This window comes from Furipterus horrens, unplaced genomic scaffold, assembly GCF_987537825.1.
Source record: "Furipterus horrens unplaced genomic scaffold, mFurHor1.1.pri manual_scaffold_5, whole genome shotgun sequence".
In the NCBI taxonomy this organism is placed as follows: Eukaryota; Metazoa; Chordata; class Mammalia; order Chiroptera; family Furipteridae; genus Furipterus; species Furipterus horrens.
Window position 1 is genome coordinate 178,732,215 of NW_028327175.1, and position 7,076 is coordinate 178,739,290.

Consider the following 7,076-nt stretch of genomic DNA (forward strand, 5'->3'; position numbering starts at 1 on the left):
GCCTTTGTTTTGATTCCCTAGCTTCTGTTGTTGGTTGTTGTGATACAGTTTTCATTCTAATGTTCATAGTTTTGATCCTCTTTCTCCTATACAAGTCCCTTTAACATTTTATATAACAGTGATTTGGATCTGATGAACTCCTTCAATTTTACTTTGTTCTGGAAGCACTTTCTCTGCCCTTCTATTCTGAATGACAGCTTCGCTGGTAGAGTAATCATGGTTGTAGGTTTTTGCTTTTCATAACTTTGAATATTTCTTGCCAGTGCCTTCTTGCCTGCAGAGTTTCTTTTGAGAAATCAGCTGATAGTCTTATTGGGACCCCTTTGTATGTAATTCTCTTCTTTTCTCTTGCTGCTTTTAAGATTCTCTCTTTATCCTTAATTTTTGACATTTTAATTATAATGTGTCTTGGTGTGGTTCTCCCTGGGTCCAGTTTTTTTGGAACTCTCTGTGCTTCCTGGACCTATAAGTCTATTTCCTTCCCCAAGTTAGGGAAGTTCTGCTTCATTATTTTTTCACATAAGTTTTCAATTTCTCGTTCTTCATCTTCTGGCAACCCTATGATTTGGATGTTGGCCTGCTTATAACTGTTCGATAAGTTTCTGAGCCTCTCCTCATTTTCCTCATTTTTCATTTCCTCTTTCTGCACTGGTTGACTGTTCCATCCATATGTTCCAATTTGTTGATTTGATCCCTGGTTTTCTTGCCCTCACCACTAGTTTTGTATGTGTTTTCATTCATTTCAGCAGGACTAGCCTTCATTCCTTCCCTGTCTTGTTTAATATCTGCTGTTAGGCCTGTAAACATTTTTATAACCAAAGCTCTGAACTGTGCTTCAGAAAGATTTTCTATCTGCTGCTTAGTTAGATTAGAAATTTGCTGTCTGGTCAGCAGCATCACCAGGATCTCTATCATGATCTGTGCCTTCCTGACTGTTTTGTGTTTACCTTTTCTTCCTGGGCAGGGCTGTCACGCTATAGGGGGCGGAGCCCTGTGCAGTCATCACAATGGGGTGTTTTCTGCAGTGGTTCGGGTGCAAGATGGATTCCTGCTGTTCAATCTCCTCTGAGAGACTGGTAGCCTCCTCTGTCCCCATCCCCACTGGACCTCACAGTCCAAGGCAATGGGGGTCTGCCTTCCCTGGCTTTGGAATCGCAAGATCACGGGTCTAGTCTGCAGCTTGGGGTGCTCCCCAGGCGCTTCTTGCCTCCCCCTAAACACGGGTGTCTGTGCTTACTGCTGTCCTGCCTCTGTCGCAGCTGCAGCCATGGACAGCACAGCTTGAACTCTCCTCCCCAGCTTCGCTCCTCCTAACTGTCTGGATGAGCACCACTTTTTTATAACGTCATACTTTGGACTTCCATTGATTTTGTGGAACTTCTGGTTATCTCTGGTTTTGCAGTAGTTGTATTCCTTCTTAGTTGTGGAGGGAGATGGAGCGTGTCACTCGATGCCTCCATCTTGGCCGGAAGTCTCCCGTGTTTGTTTGCTTCCATGTCCCAGGCAGAGCTGTTGCTCCTACTACTATGTTATAAGGGGCAGAACCTTAGGTATTTGTCAGTAATGGGTGATCTGTTTCACCACGTTGTGTGCTATATGCAGGGGAGCGATCTGAGAAGGAAAAATGCCGCTTGCCCCGCACTCACCCCTTTTTCAGACACTTCTCCCACTTCCGCACCGGACTGGTGCTTCTCTAGCTGCTGCCCTGGCCGTCGTTCCCAGAGTGGATGGGTCTGCCGATGTTCTAAGTCCATGGGGGCCCTTTAAACAAGTGGACTCTGCTGAGAGACTGGCAGTTTCTGCCTCCGTCTCAACCCCCACTGGTTTGCACAGTCAAAAGCAATGAGGCTTGATTTTCTCTGGAGCTGGTACATGGAGTTGCTCTGGTGAGGAGCTGGGAACACTCCCCAGGTGTCCCTCATGACTTTAAAACGTGTAACCTCACTTTCCACCGGCCTATTGCTGTTGCCGCTGCCGCCACCACCACATCGTGTCCTCTCCTCCCAGGCCCTGCCCCTCCTACCTGTTGGATGAGTATTTCTTCTTTATATCCTTGTTTGCTCAACTTCTATACACTTTGATTTTCTGGAACTTCTGGTTGTTTCTAGTTTTGAGGTAGTTGTATTTCTTCTTAGTTGTGGAGGGAGACACAGCATGTCTGTCTACGCCTCCATCTTGGCAGTAAGTCCTTTGCTTTTCATTACTTGGAATATTTATTGCCATTCTCTCTGACTTATAATGTTTCTTTTGAGAAATCACTTGATAATCGCCTTATCGATGTTCCCTTGTATGTTACTAGCTGTGTCTCCCTTGCTGCCTTTAAGATTCTCTTTTTTGTGTTTGAATTTTGACATTTTAATTATGTGTCTTGTAGGGTGCCTTTCTGGGTTCATCTTGACTGGGACCCTCAGTGCTTCCTGGACTTTTTCTCTTACCATGTTAGGGAAGTTTCCTGTCATTTTTAAAACAGGTTTTCTATCCCTTTCTCCCTCTCTTTCTAATATCCCTATGATATGGATATTATTACATTTCATGTTGTCCTGCAACTTCCTTAACCCCTCTTCATTCTTTCTGAGTATTTAATATTTTTGCTCTCTCTGGGAATTTTTTTCTACATTGTCCTCCTGATCGCTGATTTGATCCTCTGCTTCATCTAACTTGTTTTTAATTCTTTCTGCTCTGCTCTTCATTTCAGATATTGCATTCTTCTTTTCCACCTGGCTCTCACTGATAGTTTCTATGTCCTTTTTCATGCTGGTGTGGTTTGCAGTAAGTTTCTTGTAGCTTCCCTGGAGTTCTTTGTAGTTCTCATTTAGCTCCTTGAACATACTTATATTATCTTGAACTTGATATGTGATAGTTTCCTTGCCTTTATTTTGTTTAGCAGTCTTTCCGGGTGTTCTTCCTTTCCTTCTGATTGGGGGTTGTTTCTTTGTCTCCTCATTTTAGGTGACTCTTCTTGTTTGTTTCTGTGTATCAGATTGATGTACTTTAACTCCCTGTCTTCATGGTGTGACCTCTGTGGTAGGAAACCTATGGGACTCAGTGGCAAAGCCTCCTTGATCTCTTGAGCTTGATTGTCTTGGGATGCCCTCTAGCCATTTATATAGTCTGTCTTGCTGTAATTGGGTTTTGGTTGTTGTTGGGTTGTTCTTTGATGGGTCCTACCCTCTGACTGGCTGACTGAGACTCACTCCACCCACCACGTCTTGTATACTGTCGTACAGGTGCTGCCAGAACAAAACAAAACAGCCCGGGGAACACACCCACACCCATAAAAATAACCCCCACCCACAACCACACTATCAACAGCAAATGAGCCAACATTAATAAAAGTGTAAAGAGATTAAGACTATTATAAGAAAAGAAAAATGAATATGAGATACCTAATTGAAAGAAAAGTGATATTGCGAGGATACAGGTGGGAGCAATAATAAGAGTAGGGAATAGAGACAAGGTGAAAAGAGAAAAAATAAAATAAAGCTTACATCATAAATAAAAAGGGAGGAGGGAAGGCATAATGGAGTGAGAGAAAGGATGCATATAGTATTAAGTTAAACCAAAAATTTAAAAATACATATATGTTTGTATATGTATACATGTATAGTGAGAGAATAAAACAACCATATAAATATAAAAATGGGGACCCAATTGGAGAAAAGATCCACCAAAGCAATATCACAACAAATGAGCTAAGATTAATATAGGTTGGATGGGAATAAGAGGGAAAAAAAAAAGAAAGGAAAGCTTAAGAGATGCCTAGAGGAAAGAAAAGTGATTTTGAGAAGATAGAGTGGGAAGGAATATTAAAAGGAATGAAAAGCAGGCTAAGACAGGGAAAATTTAATGTTTAAAATGAAAAAAGAAAGGGTAGAAGGAAAGCAAAGTGATGTAGGAGAGGGGGACAGTAAAATTGGAAACTTGAAGTACAAAAATAGTGAAGATATAAAGTTGAAAAAATGCAACCACAACCAATGAGCAAAAATTTATTTAAGTTGGAGAGAGAATAAAGGTATTTTAAGAACATTAAAGGAATGTGGGATGACTAATGACAAGCAAAAATGGTTTTGAGAGGCTGGAGGGGGAAGAAATAGTAAGAGTGCAGAATAGAAACAAGTAGAAGGAAGAAGAAATTTTAGAAAAAAGAGAAAGGAAGATGGTTAAATGGAGTAAGAGAAGGGAAGAGCAGAATATGAGATTTGAAATCAACTATAACATAAAACCTGGTGACTCATTAGGCCTAGACTTGAAGGACAAGAAATGACTGTTAAAAAAGCTATGCAGCAGAGAAAATAATGCCAATCATAAAGAAGACGGAGGGCACAGGGCCCAAGGAACTGTATAGCTCGTAGTGTCTGGTGAAGGGCCCTTTCAGAGCTTTTTCTTCTTTTCCCTGTGAGAATATATCCAGTGAGAGTCTCCTGAGCCTTGCTTCACTGATCTGCAGAGCCTTTAATCCTGCAGGAGGGAGCTAGGCTCACCTATCTATGTGGGGGTCTGGCTGGCTACAGCAAATCTCAGGAATTCGCCCTCTGTCTTCCAGTCCTGTGCCCACCACTCTCTCACAGGAGGTTTGGGCCCGAATTCTTTTCTCTGAAAAGCCTCCTGCTCACAAGCTGTGCTGGGTTGGGACTTTCAGTTACTTCAGTGTGACTATCCCTCTTGAGTTTTTGGTTCACAGAGCTGCTATGCCCACATACACACATGTGTGAGTCCTGGGTCCCAGCCAAGTCTCGGTCTCACCTCAACTCTCCTTATAAAAGTTTCTGTGTGATCCCCAGGAAACCTGTTCTCCACGCACTCCCTCTCCCCAAAAATTACAGAATCTCTCACAGGGCTGGCCACTGCCTTTCAGAGCCTCCAACAGTTTTAAATAAAGTTTCTCTCTGGATCTTTACTGGATGACATTGGGAAGAACCCCACAGCTATACTGTAACACAGGGCAGTGGCAGAGTGCTGACTCCGCTCCCTCCACAGATCTTCGGCCTCATGGAGCCTGCTCCTCCTGTGCTGTTTCTGGAGCCCAAACCTCCCAGGCTTTCTCTTTCCGCCCCAATTGCCTCCTGAGCCAATCCGCAGCTGTCTCAACTCTGTGCGGCCAGAAGTGCTGGGCTGGGCAGCCGTGGCAGCTCCACTTGGAAAGTCCAGGCCACTGGCTCCTGGATGCCCTGCAGGTGGGCATGTTGCCCACTGCTGTGCAGTCTCTGCACTTGTCTATGTATGTGCTCACTCACAGACACTCTCACTCCCTCTCTACTGGACTCTTTGTTCTGGCTTCAAGACCAACTTGAGTCTGAGAGCAAATGGATAGAGCTACCAGCTACTCTGCCATCACATTGGACCCCTCCATGTCTATCTACACATTTAAAAGAATGCCAATAGTGTTACAGAGTGGGGGTCTCCCAAAATCCCCAAAGCCTGTGGGTTGGGGGATAGGTAAAGGGAACAGCTTTTAAGATGCCTTTGCATGACTATGGCTAGTAGCTAGTGTCTTAGTTATGCAAATGGCCTTGGTTATTCCAAGGCCCCAGGGAAATGGGAGGGATTTTGACCATGGGATGGTGCAGAAAGAGCACACAGAGCCTGCGCAAGGGTCTGTGAATGGTCAGAACTGGTTACCACACCCACTGCATCACAGGACACAGGGATTTAAAAATAGGCGGCAACATTTTAGAGAGGAGGAGAGGAGATCTATATAGTTTGCAGGAAGGAGATCTCCATGCTGCTTTGTGAAGAAGAGAGGAGATCCACGTGGTTTGCAAGGAGGGCAGAGGAGAACTCCATGCGGTTTGTAGTAAGAAGAGAACTCCATGCTGCTTTGAAAGGGAGAATACCATGTTTTCCTGGACTGTTATATGGAGGCTGATGACATTGTACCCCAGATGCTGAAGGAGACAGCTGACAGATAAGGAATGGGGAACTTCTGGGCATGTTTTTGGCTTCTAGCCTTTTGGGGATCAAGGGAAGTGCTGGGTCACGTGGGAGAACAGGGCTCTGAGCTGAAGTGCTCACTGCCCTCCCCCGGTTGGAATACTGTAAATAAAGACCTGTTTTCCTCAACACTAGTTGTTGGATTTTACACCAAGGCGCCACTTGAAAGAACCCCTTTCTCTCTGTAACAATAGGGATGAACAGAAGTCTGAGGGCAGCCACTCTAATGAAAGCTCAACACCTCTCTTAGCTCAGATTGCATAACAAATATCATTGACTGGATGGCTTAACAAAATAGAAATTTATCTCTCACAGTTCCGGAGGTTGGGAAATCAAAGTTCAAGGTGCCCACATTGTGGATTTCATTCTAGGCCTCTTCTCTTGGCTTATTGCATGGCTGCCATTTTACTGTGCTCACATGACCTTTTCTTTGTGCACATGTGGGGAGAGAGAAGGAACAAGTTCTGTGTCTCTTCTCATAACAGCATTAATCCCATCAGGAGGGCCCCAACCTCATGACTTCATATAAAAATAATCACCCCCCAAAGAAAAATACCCTTACTTTGGGGGTTAAGGGTTTAACATATGAATTGGGTGAATACACAAACATTCAGCTCCTAACAGAGAGCAGGAGATTAGCATAGCTCTGAGGCAAAAGTGTGAAGATATACTACTTACTGTGCAAGGTAAAAGCAAATAAATTCTAGTGATCTTTATAAATTGGTATGGGATAAAAATACCAACTAGGTCACTAGCTGCATACCAAGAGCCAGGAGTTGTGTTTATTTTTTCTAGTAAAGTTACCTGGGACAGCAGCTGAAAATTGAAGTTACTATTTGCTTAAGTTTACAATCGTTCACAGTCATTCTCCAAAATCCTTCTGACTTGTGAACAGATGAAACTGGTGAGTTTTAGGGATGTGATAGTCATCACCCCTATTCCTTTAAAGTCTTTTATGGTAACATTAATCCTGCATTTCTTCCAGGATTGTAGTACTGCTTCTAGTTTAGTATCTTGAAGAAAGTGGAAGTTATTCCTTAGCCATTCTTATCTAAATGGTCCTCACCTTATAGGTCAGAGAGAACATGTGGGTATCCTACTGTTACAGAATGGGGATGTCCAAAAACCCCCAGAGCTTGCGGCTG